The sequence below is a fragment of the Odocoileus virginianus genome, chromosome 23 (assembly GCF_023699985.2).
Source record: "Odocoileus virginianus isolate 20LAN1187 ecotype Illinois chromosome 23, Ovbor_1.2, whole genome shotgun sequence".
In the NCBI taxonomy this organism is placed as follows: domain Eukaryota; kingdom Metazoa; phylum Chordata; class Mammalia; order Artiodactyla; family Cervidae; genus Odocoileus; species Odocoileus virginianus.
Genome location: NC_069696.1, coordinates 40,289,106 through 40,306,032, shown reverse-complemented (window position 1 = coordinate 40,306,032; position 16,927 = coordinate 40,289,106).

The following is a 16,927-nucleotide window of genomic DNA, read 5'->3' as shown; positions in this document are numbered from 1 at the left end:
ATCTCATCCTCTGTCATCCCCTTCTCCTCCTGCCCTCAATCTTTCCCAGCATCAGGGTCTTTTCAAATGAGTCAGCTCTTCGCATCAGGTGGCCAAAGTATTGGAGTTTCAGCTTCAACATCAGTCCTTCCAATGAACACCCAGGATTGATCTCCTTTAGGATGGACTGGTTGGATCTCCTTGCAGTCCAAGGGACTCTCAAGAGTCTTCTCCAACACCACAGTTCAAAAGCATCAATTCTTCTGTGCTCAACTTTCTTTATAGTTCAACTCTTACATCCATACATGACCACTGGAAAAACCATAGCCTTGACTAGACGGACCTTTGTTGACAAAGTAATGTCTCTGCTCTTTAATATGCTGTCTAGGTGGGTCATAACAGTGAGGCTAAGTAACGCCCCCAATAGCACACCAGCAGAGCTCCGACCTGCCCCCTGGCATCTGGGGCCACAGTGAACATCACACTGCCTGGGTGGCTCCTGCCCCATCCTCGTCCCCGCACTGTGCCCCTTGCCAACTCACAGGGGCTCAGGAAGGGGTCCCTCCTGCAGGCTGTGTGGTCCTGCAGACCGTGTGACCCTGGAGTTGAGTGGACACAGGCATCAGAGCTGCGAATGGCAGAGTTCATGACCTGGAGCCGGCTTCTCTTGCCACCCGCTGGGAGCGCTGCCTTGTCCCCCCACCATGGATGCCAGCTGGACGGGACAGGAGGGGGAGGGCAGCTTGTGTTGAGTCATTCCCAGTGGAACCGAGTCCCTGTGTGGATGGCAGGGGGGTCAGAGAGCTCAGGTTCCAGCCAACTTGTCATCATTGTGCTCTTTAGCAAATCCACTAAGGTGACAGCTCTCAGGGTGCTGGCTGGGCACATGGAGGACCTCGGAGACTCCGTTGTCTGGATCCTAAACAATATGGCAGGGGCAGAGCTAAAATTAACAATGGGAATTCACCAGCTCCTCTTGTCCCCTAAGGAAAGGGAGCTAAAAGAGTCTGCAGACTTCTGGGGAGCGTGGAGCTCTGACACCCATGTTTCATAAAATGGGAACCCAGGTGCACAGAGCTAGCCTCCTGTGAGAGGGTGAGGTACAAGGGGCCTGGGCGCAGGCAGTCTGGGTCCAGACTGAGTTCTACCCATCTCACTTACTGTGTGACCTCAGGCAAGTTGCTTAACTTCTCTGTGCCCCTGAAAAATTCATCCAAAAAAAAATTGCGGTGGTGACAGCACCTGCTCCCCAAGAAAGAATAGATCTGGCATGAAGCACCAGGACCTTCAGCTTAACCCAGCAGTTTTCCCATGACCTTACAAGACAGGCATTGTGATGGCCATTTCCAATGAAGGAACTGAGTTTAAGACTCTCTCTCAGGGGCCATGCAGAGTTAGGAAGAGGCAGAAGCAGCCAGGGTTCAAACATGAACAATGTCCTTGCTTCTGCGTCACCGTGCCCCATGTTTATTTCTGAACCTTCTTCGCCTGCCACTGTGTGTGGCACCTGTTCGATGCAATCATTATTGTCAAGCAAACAGATAAAATGGTTTTGAGGACTAGTAATGAGCTCCTCATCAATCCAGAGGTATGCAAGCATAATCTGAGATTGGTTGGGGTCCTCAAACCTTGGATTTGGGGTTGAAAAGTGAGAGTGAAATTTGCTCAGTCGTGTCCAACTCTTTGTGACCCCATGGACCATACAATCCATAGCATTCTCCAGGCCAGAATACTGGAGTGGGTTCCTTTCCCTTCTTCAGGGGAGCTTCCCAACCCAGGGATCAAACCCAGGTCTCCCGCACTGCAGGCGGATTCTTTACCAAACCCAAGTCCCCCGCATTGCAGGCGGATTCTTTACCAGCTGAGCCACAAAGGAAGCCCAGGAATACTGGAGTGGGTAGCCTATCCCTTCTCCAGGGGATCTTCCCAACCCAGGAATCAAATCAGGGTCTCCTGCATTGCAGGTGGATTCTTTACCAACTGAGCTATCAGGGAAGCCCATATGAACTTGGGCTTGAACTCGTTGCCATATAAGGCCCTTGCTAAGTCACTTTAGTCATGTCCAGCTCTGCAATGGACTGTCCCACCAGGCTCCTCTGTCCATGGGATTCTCCAGGCAAGAATACTGGAGCGGGTTGCTGTGCCCTCTTCTTAAGGCCCTTTGCTGCCCTTAGACCTTAGGGCTCATCTCTGTCCTTCCCCAAAACACAAAGAGGGCATAGGAATTATTTGGCTTGTTTGACGTTGGGGGAAACCGAGGCTCAGAGTCAGGATTTGCCCAAGGTCACTCATCCAGCCCGACATGAACCTGGGCTGGGGCCTCAGCCAAGGCAGGCGGCCAGCCGAGCCCACCTTACATTACAGCCCAGCAGGCACAGGGGGTCAGAAAGGTGGGCTCCTGACTCTGAGGGACTAGAGAAGGGGGCTGGTGCAAAGAGGACCTGGGCCCTTGGGCAAGGCAGGGCAAGTTCTAGAACCAAAGGCGGGCCCTCGGGGTGCGGGGACAAGGGAGCTGGTGCAGGCCCCCCAGAAATGGGGACTGTGGACTTCTTTTGGTCCCTTGTTGGACAACATGAGCAAATGAAGACCCAGAGAGGAGCTTCTTTTGTATCTGTAACATCATGCAGTGCACAGGACTGCCAAGAAAGGGAGACAAGGAGGAGATGGGGAGGGAGAGAGATGGGCGGGCAAAGCCTGATGCTCCAGCAAAGGTAGAGGGAGGGTGAATCCCACCGGGCAGGGGTCTCTGGCCCCACTCAGCCCCCACCAACTCCTCTCTCCTACCAGCAACAGAGATAGCCATGATGTTCCGAGCACTCGGGATGCACAAAGCCCAGTTCACTCATGTCCTGCGTTTATCCTAACACAGTCCTGTGAGGGAAGGCCCGGGAAGACCATCACCTCCATTTCTTCAGAAGAGGAAGCTGCAGCCAGAGAGGTTGTCACCTGCCCTAGGCCACACAGCCCGTGAGAGGCAGAGCTTGGAGTTAAGCTCTGGTGGGTGCTGAGCCCCAGGTCTTTAACCCACATCACCCTGGCTCCAGTGGCTGCCTTCTAAGGCTAGAGGATGCCTCCCTCCTTTCCCTCCAAGGTGATCATTTCATCTGACCTTCAGGATGAGAATATCTCAACCTCAGCCTCCACCTTCTGGAAAATGAGCCGTGCTCTGGCTAAGAAACCACAGCCCTGGCCCAGGACTCAAGACAGATGGCAAAGAACCCAACCAGGTCAGCACTGTAAGCCTTGGGCTCCCATGTGTCACCCACCCAATGGGAATCTCCTTTAAAAAAAAAACAACAGCTTTTAGGTGCTAGAACTCACATTCTGTATACTTCACACTGATAAAGTGCACAATTCAATGGTTTTAGCCTCTTCTCAAGAGAAACCATCATGATGATCCCTACTAGAACACTTTCATCATCCCCAAATGAAATCCTGCCCACCTGGGCAGTCACTCCCCATACCCCACCCCCGGCAATCACTAATCTACTTTATGTCCCTGGATTTGCCTTTTCTGGACCTTTCTAAAGATGGAGTCTTAAGGATCGTGGTCTTTGCAGGCATCTATTTTTGAAGCCTTGTCATCTCCTTTTGCAGGACGACAGTGTTCTCTTGATTTGATAGGGGAGGGAACTCTGGCTCAGAGTGGTCAAGTAACTTGCCCCGGGTCACCCAGCTTGGCCATGGTGGGCGGATTTGAACCACATCTGTCTGGCTTCTGAGACCCCAGTCACTCTTTTAGTCCTCACACCCAGAGTGGTGTGACAGCTTCAGTGAGTCTGAGGTTAGGGGTAAGGGCAGGAGGAAGGCTGAAAGGTCAGGTGTGTTTGTGGGAATGGAGGGCCTGGATTGGGGGCCTAGGGAGGCACTGGGCCCCACCACCAGACGCAGGACCACAGGGAGGAAAGGGAGTGGGTAGGGTAGGTGGTGGGGTCAGGCGGGGGTCGGGGTGGCGGCATGTCCCCTGGGGCAGCGGTCTGGCTCCAGCTCTCTGCCCTCCCTGCTGGCTGGTCCAGTCACATACCCCTCAACCCACCTTCCCCCCTGCTGCCTGATCCTGCTCTGGAAAGAGCTCTCTGCCCTCCTGCTCCCGGACAACCTCCACCCACCCACCCCCCCCCGCCCCAAGAGGATGACTCAGCCTGAGCCCAGAACTGGCTGCCCTTCGACCACCTCCTCCCCCTCCACCTGTTCCTCTGGCTGGAGCTCCCAGGAGGTATCACCAGTCCCAGGGGGTTGTGCCAGGGCCGCCTCAGCCCACACGTCCTCTGGGCCAGGCTCTGCCCACATGCCCTTCTAGTTAGGGTGCTCTGCTCAGCCTTCACTGGAAACCCCCCTTGGGGTGCGCACAAAAACCTTAGGTCCTCTTGCAATACTCTTTGTATTTTTCAAGTGATTTCCATATCTTGACCAAAAGAAACCAAGTTTAGAATGTGCTCTTTCAGGCTTCTCTCAGTTTCGTTTCCCCCATCCAATCCATCCTACCAGCCCACCTTGGGAATCACCAACTTGATAAGCCTCCCCTTTCATGCATAGGGAAACTGAGGCTCAGAGAGGCTTCCCCAAGGTCATACAGCTGGGAAAGGGGAACACTTGGAGCATAAATGTGTATTCTTAGCCCCTGGAAATGACATTCTGAGGGTTTGCTTGTGGGCTCAGCCTGCCAGTGTGTGGAGGAGGACTCTTGATCCTTGGTGGCTTAAGAGTCAAATGATAGCTGCTGTTTATCATGCATAAGGACCAAACTTTTATTCACTTTTTCATTCACTGATGCATGTAGAGTCAGAAGGCTGGATTGGATAACCAGCTCCAGCAAACTTCGTGCTCTGTGACTTTGAACAAGTCACAGAGACTTGGTCTCCTCACCTATAAAGTGGACATGATAATAATAGCCCTCTTGGACTTCCCTGGTGGTTCACCGGCTAAGATTTCTGCTCTCAATGCAGGAGGCGTGGGTTTGATCCCTCATCAGGGAACCAGACCCCACATGCTGCAGCTAAGACTCAGCATAGCCAAATAAATAAATATTTTTTAAATAATAATAATAGACATTGTCTCATAGGGCTATAATAAAGGCTGAATGAGTGAATATGTGTGCATTGCTTCAAAAGTACCTAGCAAGTGTTGATAAATATGAGCTGTTGTTATTATTATTCCAAGAGAGTGCATTACAAGAGTACAGTCCAATGCCCCCTCCCCTGCCCCCAGCCACAAGGAACTCACAGGGAAGTGTGGGAAACTGTCTACAAAATAGGGCTGTTATGGTCCAAAGAGGTGGGGCCTGGAGTGAAGACTGAGGCTGGGCTTGCAGGACCTGGAAAGGGGACCTGACCCAGGCTGGGGTCCCTAGGAATTTCCAAGATGCTATTGTTACTCAGAGTATGGCTACTTGCCCCCCCAAAAGCCAAAAAACAGGCCAGTCTGGTGGAAAGGAAAGGTTGCTTTATTCCAGATGCTGGCAACTGGGGAGTAGGGTGGTGGACATCTGTCTGAAGGCCCACTCCCCGCACCCTGCCCCTGGCTCCTGACAGACAGGGGGTGGGAGCTTTTATAGCCAGAGTGGGGAGGGGGTGCTACATGAAGCATCTCTTAGCAGTCATCTTCAAATTGGTCATCAGTGGTCCGAGCAGCAGCATCTTGGTTGTTTTCAGTTCAGTTCAGTTCAGTCGCTCAGTCGTGTCTGACTCTTTGAGACCCCATGGACTGCAGCATGCCAGGCCTCCCTGTCCATCACCAGCTCCCGGAGTTTACTCAAACTCATGTCATTGAGTCGGTGATGCCATCCAACCTATCTCATCCTCTGTCATCCCCTTATTCTCCTCCCTTCAATCTTTCCCAGCATCAGGGTCTTTTCAAATGAGTCAGTTCTTTGCATGAGGTGGCCAAAGTACTGGAGTTTCAGCTTCAGCATCAGTCCTTCCAATGAACACCCAGGACTGATCTCCTTTAGGATGGACTGGTTGGATCTCCTTGCAGTCCAAGGGACTTTCAAGAGTCTTCTCCAACACCACAGTTCAAAAGCATCAATTCTTCAGTGCTCAGCTTTCTTTATAGTCCAACTCTTTCATCCATACATGACTACTGGAAAAACCATAGCGTTGACTAGACGGACCTTTTTTGGCAAAGTAATGTCTTTGCTTTTTAATATGCTGTCCAGGTTGGTCGTAACTTTTCTTCCAAGGAGAAAGCATCTTTTAATTTCATGGCTGCAGTCACCATCTGCAGTGATTTTGGTTGTTTTAGGTACAATTAATCTTCAGTTCCGGGGTCCATTTGTTCCTATTTCTTTGCAGCCAATTCTAGGAATTAGGGGAGCTCAGGTTCTGGGTATAGCCTGGTCATCATGTAGTTAGTTTCTCCACCTGGCGTTTTGGTATCTGTAAGACAGCTCACAGGATGTGGCTCAGACTATTATCTACAGCCCTTGAGAAAGAACTAAAGGCCCTTGACTGTGTTAATGACATCATCATTATTTAGTCTCCTTTGACTGTTTTCCTTTGTTTCAGTGTTTCTCACTTCTCTGATGAAACTTGCTCTTTGACTGAAGTTTTCCCCAGACGAAAGGCAGGCAGAGGATACGGCGGGGCGGGGGTGGTGCAAAGACCATGGGGCCCTGCTCTGTTCCACTCTGGAGGTGCCAGCTGGGAGTCAGAGGCGGCAGTGCCAGCTCCAGCTCTGCTGCCCATCTGCCCTGTGACCTTGGGCGGGTCCCTTGCCTGCTCTGGGCTGCACGGTGGAAGTGCCGGACCATCCTCCAGGGATCTGGGCAGTCAGACATCCGGGAGGACAGCCATGTCTCTCAGCTATTTTTACCAGGACCGTGGGCAGGCACATACTCGCCTTGGAATCAGAACCTGGGGGTTGCAAGGAAGCCCCAAGGTCACGCAGCTCAGCCCCTCCTATGTCTGAGGCTGGGCCGACTTACTCAGCAGCCTCTTGGGGCCCAGTCTGGTCCCATCCATAAAGCCCAAAGTGGGAGTATCCCACTCTCTCTGGTCCCCCCAGAACACCTCACAAAGGGGATTACAGCCTGACCTCAGGCACCTGCCATGCCTGGACAAGTTATTTTTATTTGAAGCTGTTTAGAAAGTCACAGACAAGTTATGGGATTGGAGAAGGGGAGAAAAGCTGAGCACAGAGATGACTGACATGGATACAAAGACACAGAGATGGGGAGAGAGAACAGGGAGACGGAGATGGAAACAAAGATAGAAAAGGAAAGAGAGGTACACAATCTTTTTTTTTTCCATAGTTTTTTTTTTCATTTATTTTTATTAGCTGGAGGCTAATTACTTTACAATATTGTAGTGGTACACAATCAAACACAAGGAGATAGAGAAAGGCAAGTAGAAGAGGATTTAAAGAGAGAAAGGGGACTTCCTGGGTGGTCCAGTGGTTTAGACTCCCAGGTTCCATCCCTGGTCAAGGAACCAGATCCCACATGCTACCACTAAAGATCGCACATGCCGCAACTAAGACATGGTACAGCCAAATAGATAAATTAATTTTTAAAGGAAATTATAATAGGTTGAGAATTAAAACAGAAAGCGAAAAGGAAGGAGGAAAAACCCTGGGAGTGGCGGGGGTCGGGGGGATGGTGAGTGAAGAGAGAGCAGGCCGTGCAGGAGATACAGGGCAGAGGAGGGGCCAGGCACAGGGTCCAGCCAAGCTGTCTCTGCCCTGGGCCTCAGTGTTCCCACCCGTACAACCCCATCTGAGCTAAATGACCCCCAAGGGCCCCTGGACACTGATGTTCAGACCCTGTGGTGTGAGGCATCTTGAGAATGGCTTGGGCGATGGGTCCTGCCAGCCTCCTAACTCCTCAGAGTTGGATAATACTTTACTATTCACTCCCCTTATGGCAGAAAGTGAAGAGGAACTAAAAAGCCTCTTGATGAAAGTGAAAGAGGAGAGTGAAAAAGTTGGCTTAAAGCTCAACATTCAGAAAACTAAGATCATGGCATCTGGTCCCATCACTTCATGGCAAATAGACGGGGGAAACAGTGGAAACAGTGTCAGACTTTATTTTTGGGGGCTCCAAAATCACTGCAGATGGTGACTGCAGCCATGAAATTAAAAGACGTTTACTCCTTGGAAGGAAAGTTATGACCAACCCAGATAGCATATTAAAAAGCTAACAAAGGTCCATACTAGTCAAGGCTATGGTTTTTCCAGTGGTCATGTATGGATGTGAGAGTTAGACTGTGAAGAAAGCTGAGTGCCAAAGAATTGATGCTTTTGAACTGCAAGGAGATCCAACCAGTCCATCCTAAAGGAGATCAGTCCTGGATATTCATTGGAAGGACTGAAGCTGAAACTCCAATACTTTGGCCACCTCATGCAAAGAGTTGACTCATTGGAAAAGACCCTGATGCTGGGAGGGACTGGGGGCAGGAGGAGAAGGGGACGACAGAGGATGAGGTGGCTGGATGGCATCACTGACACAATGGACATGAGCTAGAGTAAGCTCCAGGAGTTGGTGATGGACAGGAAGGCCTGGCGAGCTGCAATTCATGGGGTCTCAAAGAATCGGACATGACTGAGCAACTGAACTGAACTGATTCACTCCCTACTGTCGGCTCAATATGACTAACCCCTTCAAGCATGTGGAAAGCTGGGGCTCAGACAGGGGCAGACATTTTTTTGAGGCCACACAGCTGACTGAGATGGGATGGGCAGAAGTGAGCCAGCCACACACACGTTCTGTCCATGCTGGCTATAGACCCTCTCTGAGCAAAGGGCAAGGAGAGAACATGTGTTCTGCACCTAGGCTTCCTTCTCCACCTTCCTCAGTGATACACAACAGCCTGGAACATCTTCACTAAGGAAAGAAATACAACTCAGGCAGAAGAAATAAAGAAATAAAGCCAGGGCAGGCTTCCTGCTATTGGGACGTGACAACGTGTCCTCGCCGAGTGTCTGACACCCCAGCCCTCATGGCCAACACTGTTGGTTCCCTACCCAACAGCCCTCCTCTCAACTCCATCCCACCAGCCATCTTCCTTTCCTTAACAGTATCACATTAGTTTGGGGATTCACCCCCCTCCCCCAGTAGGGCTCAGGAAAGATGACTCCAGGTTGGCCTGAGAGGTGAGTTGCAATTGCTCTCAGGCCATCATGGTGGTCTTGCCTGTGACTGGCTTAGACATGGATATGTGATTGTGTCCTGGGAAAGGAAGGCTGAGAGGGAACTGGTTAGAGTAGAGAGAGAGGGGTTTCTAGGAAGTTCTTCCTTGTTTTCAAAAGGGGACAAGAAGCAGAAACTTGCCTTTTCCTGCCTTTGGATGTTGAATGAGGATGTGATGCCTGGAGCTGTGGCAGCCATTTTGTGACCTTGAGGAGAAGGTGGATTAGAAGCAGACCCAGAGCCACAAAAGTGACCTTGAGTCAGAGTCCCCTTGCTGAGGCCCGTCAAGCCCAAGAGCCATGAAAGGCAATAATGAAATATTGAACTGTTGTAGTTTAAAACATTGTAGTTTGGAATGATTCATTATATAGCAATAAAAACCAACACAGTGTTTCACAGATATTTGGTGAATTAATGCATCGGGTACATGATAAGAGAATCTTTTTTTTTTCTCTTTTTTTTTCCCTAAGAGAAGCTGCCACATAAGAGAATCCAAGAGTTTCCATTGAGTGGCAGTGACCTCAGGTCCCCTGGAGTGACTCACTTCTGCTCCAGAGAGTTCCTCAATGGCCTCTCATGAACACTTCTACGTAAGGTGAGAGGTGAGATGTGGATGACCCGGATCTGGCTAACCCATAGCTTTTGGAACATCATCCATAGCTTAGGAAACTTGCCAGCCCAGTCTGCAGACACTTAGCAGGGATTTGGTCACTTGGCTTCAACCGGCGGTTCAGTGAGTCTTGCCTGGAGAATATCATTGAATGTCAGCGGCTCTACCTCATGGTGCCCGGAGCACAGAGGGCAGGACTCCGGGACACCAGTCACTGGAAAAGGGAGCGTCAGCCTGTCCAGAAGGCACATCAAGATAACAGGCATCTGGCAAGTGACAGGGGCAGCACCAGAGGCCACCACAGGAGGACAGACCAGGGCTTCCAGACCTCTTCCCACCCACATTTACAGACTGAACATGCCCTCCCCCATCGGACTGAGTCAGCCTGTGGACTCTAGGTCAATTTAGGCAGAAGAAAGGAGGCCCCGAAGGAGAAAATGGACTTCCTGCTAATTTGAAAATGGAGGCTCAAGCTGGTTTTACCTTGAAAAATGTGGGAGCTGAGGTTCTATGAATCCCCCAGGGAAGGAGGCATGTCATGCTGCTTCCGTAAAATCTGGCCATCCCATGAGGAAAGAAGCAGTTAAGAGTGAATACTCTGTGATAGGTTCTGCAGAAATTAACACTGTAAATCATGTATACATCAATAAAACAAATTTTAAAACTTCCATCAAAAATCAATACTGTGGTGAAAAAAAAGAGAGAGTGAATACTCTGGGTGCAATCTCAACTCTACCACTTCTCAGCCAGGTGGTCTTAGGCAAGTTGTTTAAACTCTCTGTGTCTTGGTTTCCCCATCTGTAAGATAGGGATGATGGTTGTACTAGCCAGAGTACTCCTGAGAAACAGAACCAACAGGATATACAGAGAGAAATTTACTTTAAGAAACTGGCCCACACAATTGTAGGAGCTGGCTAATCTAAACTCTGTAAGGCAGGCAAGGAGCTTAGACAACCCCATCTCCACCACCTGCCCACACTCCACCATCTCGTACATCTTAGCTTGGCACAGGAGACACCTGACCTCCCAGAATTATCTAAAACCACCACTTCCTCTTTCACACTGGGGTTTCCCGGGTGGCTCAGTGGTGAAGGATCCGCCCGCCAATGCAGGAGACATGGGTTCAATCCCTGGGTCAGAAAGATCCCCTGAAGAAGGAAATGGAAACCCACTCCAGTATTCTTGCCTGGAAAATCCCAGGGACAGAGGAGCCTGGTGGGCCACAGTCCATGGAGCTGCAAAGAGTCAGACATGACAGAGCACACACACACCACTTTCTCCTTCACACTACGGGCTGCAGCTCCACTAAGTTGCCTCCAGATGGGACCTGGTCCATCCCAGCTCTGCACTATCATACCTGTTCTCTCCTGCCTGATCCCCACCATAAGGATGATAAATTCCTGCCCATCCTTCAAGACCCAGAGTGCCTGATCCCCTCTTGGTAATACTGACCTTGTCTTCCCTCTCTGCTTACACTGTACCCTGTGGACAGGGTACTCTTTCTTCCCCCTCCCCAACAAGACTGCAAATTTCCTGAAACTGGAGAGTTCATCTTATTCATCTTCTGGTCTCCCCTTGTCCACTTGTCCCTGGCACAAAGGTGTCTGATAAATGTTGCAGATGAGTTGAATGGTTCATTCTTGCTTGTGTCTGTTGACAGGGAGTACACTTCTCCCCAGGCAGCCTGTTCCATTTTCAGAAACTCTAACCTGCTGAGATGGTACAAAAAGTATGAACATGGGATCTCTACAGAATCTCTGGCTCTCAGACCTGGATGAAGACCATCTTTTGGTTATTTGTCCATTTTTCACTCTCCTTCTCTTCTTCCTAAAAAGGAAGACAATTTTTAAAATTACTCGAGAGAAGCTAATTTTATGTATATAGTAAAGTCATGGGGATGGAGAGAAAGATGAGGAAAAAGTTGTGTTGGCAAGGAGTTTGAAGAAGAGAGGTGCCCAGACTTCCCTGGTGGTCCAGTGGTTGGGACGTCACCTTCCAATGCAGGGGGTGTGGGTTTGAGACTTGGTCAGGAAGCTAAGATCCCAAGTGCCTCAATGCCAAAAAACCAAAACAGAAGAAATATTGTAACAAATTTCATATAAGACTTTAAAGTAGTCCACACCACAAAAAAAAAAAAAAAAAAAAAAAAATGAGGAGGAGGGGAAGAAGTAGTGATGTGGCCTATGTATTGGGGGATCTTTTAAGGCCCTTCAAGAAACTCAAGAATGGAATTTCTCCTTAATTATTTTTTGTTGTTGAATGGTCTCATTTAAACATGACATTACTCTGAGACTGAGCTACATGAGCCTCCAAGTTTACCAGGGTTACAGCCAGTTACTGGTAGATTCATTTGTGCTCAGATACTGGTTTCTCTTTGGTGTTGTAACCTTTACTTGTGTGAACGCGCAATCATGTTGATGAGCATCTAGTTTAGAGCCTGCAGTTTCTGAAGTTAATTATCTAACTGTGCTGTAACTCTGACGAATATTTTCCCTACACCTCCCGCCCCAGCCTCCTATACTACTGGAATATCAGAACAGTCGGCCCCATAGCAGAGGCCTCAGGATCAGTATTATCAGCACTGTCGGGTGATATTCTTTCTTTATAACAAATATTTGGTAACAACTCCTTTATTATCCTAAAATGAACTTCATTGATAATATAATCTACCATATCCATAATTTAAAAAATTTAATATCATGCCCTAGCTATGATATAAAGATAAAAAGAAAGTTTTTTAATGATCAAATAAAATGCTTTTCAATATTTAAATGCTGGGGCATGATGGCACCAGAGGACACGTGGAGCAATTCAGTGTTAGCACCTATTCATAGACTCACCACCTATGCAACACTTTCCAGCGAAAGTTTGTTGGATGGGGGATGGCATAGTTAGGACAGGCCGGGCTATGCTGCAGTGACAAACATTCTTAATCTTCTCCCAACCCCTCCAGGTGATTTCTCACTCACATTTCACGTTCAGTGTGGCCAGGAGGGGCTCTGCTCATCCTTGAGACCCAGCTAGACCACAAGCACCCCATCTAGACCAGCATGATCACCACCGCCTTGACTGCTGCCAAGAAAACTCATTAGTTTGTAAAACCTCCACCGGCAGTGATGCACATCTTGAATTTCATTGGCCACACAAGCATTATGGCCATACTACCTTGAAATACCCTACCATGTGCCTGAAAGAGGGGACGTCAGATTCTGCCCTAGAATCCATAATCCATAGTAATGGCCACAGACACCAGAATCCCGTGGTGGCCCTGCCGTGAGGGGTGTCAATTTTCTGAAATGGTGAACAAGACTTGGAAAGTCCCCAATAATATTTTCCCCCCAATTTACACAGTAGCTGTATTGCTGAAACATTCTATGTATTTTTAAATTCAAAGAGAGCGTATGTATAAGAAAAATTTATAAGTTCTAGAGTAAGGGTCCAGAACACAGGATAAATCTTCTCTGTGTGTTTTTTCCTGCACATTCCAAAACACCCAGCATGCCTCCCGCTCCCCTCCCCCCACCAAATGTCAATATTGGTGGAGCAGGAACCACTCCACCAATACCCAAATGCCACCGCAGGGGACAATGCAAGTCCCACTGAGAGCCCCTCCTCTAGGCTGGTGGTTGAGGCAAACCTTTTGCAACCGGATACCCTTATTTGGCTTACTTCTAACAAAATATCATCAGACTCTAAATATTACTTTGGCTGAGAGTCCTGCTGCTCTAGCTGAGGCAGGAGTGCCCATTCTGCAGAAGCCCTGCTCTGCTTACCCACTCCTTCCCACACCTGTCAGAAGACCCTGAGTTCCCAGAGCTCAAAGCCTGTGCTTGGACTTCCCTGATAGCTCAGCGGTGACGAGTTCACCTGTCCACAGAGGAGACACGGGTTCAATCCCTGGTCCAGGAAGGCCCCACAAGCTGCAGAGCAGCCAGCCCATGCACCACAACTACTGAGCCTTCACGCTGGGGCCTGGGAGCCACAGCTACTGAAGCTCTCGCCTCCAGAAGCTGTGCTTCCCAGTAAGGGAAGCCAGCGCGATGAGAAGTCTTTGCACTGCTGTGAAGAGTGGCCCCTGCTCATAGCAACTGGAGAAACTCCATACAAAGCATCAAAGACCTATTTAGGGCAGCCATAAATAAGTAAATATTAAAAGAAAAAAGCTGGATCTCCAAATAACCTTGTTTCATCATTCACTAGACACACAAGCTCACCTCCCCTCTGTGATGAGTGTGGGGCCGCCCCGCCCGCTGAGTGTTTTGAATTGGATAATTCACGGGAAAACTTTTCATGAGGTGGTTGAACTCTGCATTCGCCACAATGAAGGGAAAGGCCAGCAACTAGAATGTGAAACATTCTGTACCTGGGACACAAGATACTCGCTTTCCTTTGGTGAGTGGAAATACTTCCAGCAAAGATCCTGGTCTTCTAAATGTGGTGACACAGGTTCAATATTTTTCACTTTCTGTGGGAAATGTCAGCACAGAAAGAGTTTCATATCTGTGGGTAGTATATATGTATACTTATGTGGTTGGACCTAGGCAACAGAATTGATGTGCAGAGGTGAAGTTTTTGTGGCTACTTTTTTTCTTTAAAGATGCACCTTTCACTTGCTTGGGGGCAAAAAATGAAGCTTGTATGTATGTGTCTGTGAGAGAGAGAGGGAGGGAGGGTGCAGAGTGAAAAAGAAAATGCGAGATATAATTTACATTATGGATTACAAGGCAAATGTGTGTGTGATATCTGGTAGACTTTATGAAGCCTGGCCTGTCATTTGTTTGGGCATCACCTGATACCTCCAGCTCTGCTCAGTTAAAGTTTTGCCAAGTCAAGCGCTCATATGAGTCATCGCATACACAGCCCTTCACGGTTTATCGCTTAGACTTTCTCAGATCTTACCCAAGCCCTGATTTCTTTCATGTTCTCTCCAACGTCTCAGCCTGTCTCCACCCCCAAAAGCCACAGTCCTGGCCAGAGACGTTAGGGCCGGATTTTAGAGTCCAAAGAGGTCACCTCAGCTGTCCCAGGGGCCTGAGTCCCGTGGATTTCAGAGCAGCAGGTAAAAGGTCAAGGCTGGACCTCACAGCATAGGGGTTAAACAGATGTTCACACACTCAGACTCACACATAGAGCTGCCCACACTTCTGGCATCCTCACAGAACCACACACACACACAGAGAACTCAATCTCAGGAACCAGATATTCAGAACCAGGCTCCACTGATGCTGTCTGAGTCATCTAATGTTTCAAATGTTCAAAAATAAAAAGAAATATATAAATGGGACTTTCCTGGTGGTCCAGCAGTTAACACTCCTTGCTTCCACTGCAGAGGGCACGGGTTCAATTCCTGGACTGGGAACTAAGATCCCACATGCCATGGATAAATAAACAAATAGAATGTTCTACAGTTGGGAACATGCCTTCATGTCCAGAAAGAAACAAGGGTGGCTTCATTCCCATCTTCAGTTCATACCATTTGAACTGCCATTAGAGTGGGAGTTGGGCCAGGGGATAGAACACAAAAATGAGCAAAGCTGAGGGGATCCCTACCTTCTGTGTCTGACTGAGGAAACACAAAAAGTCAAAGGGGACAATCAAAACAGGGGGAAAAAAAAACCATAATCATAAGTTGTAATAAAGATGTCCACTTCTGGAAAGATGGCAGACTAGATGGGGATGAAACGTACACTCCTAATAACTCAATAATTCTGGATAAAAGAACATTTGAGAAATTGGAAAAAAAAGGTATAGCTGCACAAGAAGATAAGGAAAATTCTTCTCAGGATGCAAAACAGCCATGAAATGGAAACTAGGAAAGAGTCATGGAGGTGGGTGTGAGCCAGGTGAGAAACATTTCATGGAGATTCCAGAAGGCGACGACAGAGTATATTCAGGAAAGGTGACACTGGAGAGGTATTTTATATATAAATATACATACCGTATGTATGATTGGCCAACAAATAATCCGCCATCTCTATGACTTGTCCCCAGGACTGGACCCGCCCAATCTCCCCAGACTCCTCAAGGCTCAGCCTTCCCATATCCATACCTAGGGAAGAGCCCTAAGCCCATAAGCTCCCAGAAGAAGGGGCCAGGCCTGTGGGCTTCACCAGGGCACTCAGGAGTGAGCCCAGGACCTGGCATGATGTAGCCCTCAATTGATACATGTCTGATGAATGCATTTTTCTGCTGCCCTCAAAGCCTAGCACAGATTCTTTCCTCTTCACTCCCACTCCACAGAAGGTGGAGACCATGTTTGCCTTGTTTGAAGCTGGGACCCTTAGTCCCAAACCTGGGGCCTGGTCCATAATATTTGCTCAAGAAATATGTGTTAGGTTAATGCAGAATACATTCCATTGCAGGATCACATTTAAAAAGTATTATCCTGCATTTTCCCCTGAAACTTCCTATCCTCCTTTGCTCTTTCCTTTTGAGACAGCCAGGTATTTCTGTGCCCAAGCTTCGGGAAAAGACTTGACAGCTAAAAGCAAGAAAATCATGTCCCTTGCCTAGATTTGCAGATTCAAAAGCTCAGGCCTGAGAGGACCAGAAAGAACACACAGAAAGAGCAAAAAAATTGGAGGAAATCATGAGGCATCCATGCTGTCCAGGTTGGAAAATCGTTTTCTGAACCATCAGAAGGAAAGGAGTTGAAAGGAAAGAATAAGTTTGCAGTTGGTGGAAGGTACCAAAGAAAGTGGTTGTGTCTGTGCTGGAGGCCACTGCAAGCTCACAGTGAGCACCCTTATGTGAACGAGAACGAGACATCCTTTCCCAGGGCACAGTTTAGCAACTAGAGCACAGACTGAGTCCAGCTTTATTAGTCCCCTGGCCAGGCACTCATGTGCAGTGTACACCGCGTACAACTGTACTGGACAGCCAGGGCATAAGCCCTGCTAATCCCTGCAGAAGGTAAGAAAGCTCAGGCCTGTGGGGTCTGAACAGAGGAAACTTCTGCTTCATACCCCAGGTGAAGAACACCTGGGGTGGGTGTGGGGGGCCCCTGGAAAGAAGTGGCACCACACAAAGGGAGCCTTGGGCAGCCTCAGAATTTCCTTAAGTGCCTGATGGGGACAATAACTCAAGACCAGGTGGAGTGAAGCACCCCTGAGGATACTACTGGGGACCGATGACAGTAGTGACCAGATCGTCACCTCCCTGCCCATATACACCACAGCCCAGCACATGTAAGCTTCTTGGAATTAATTAGT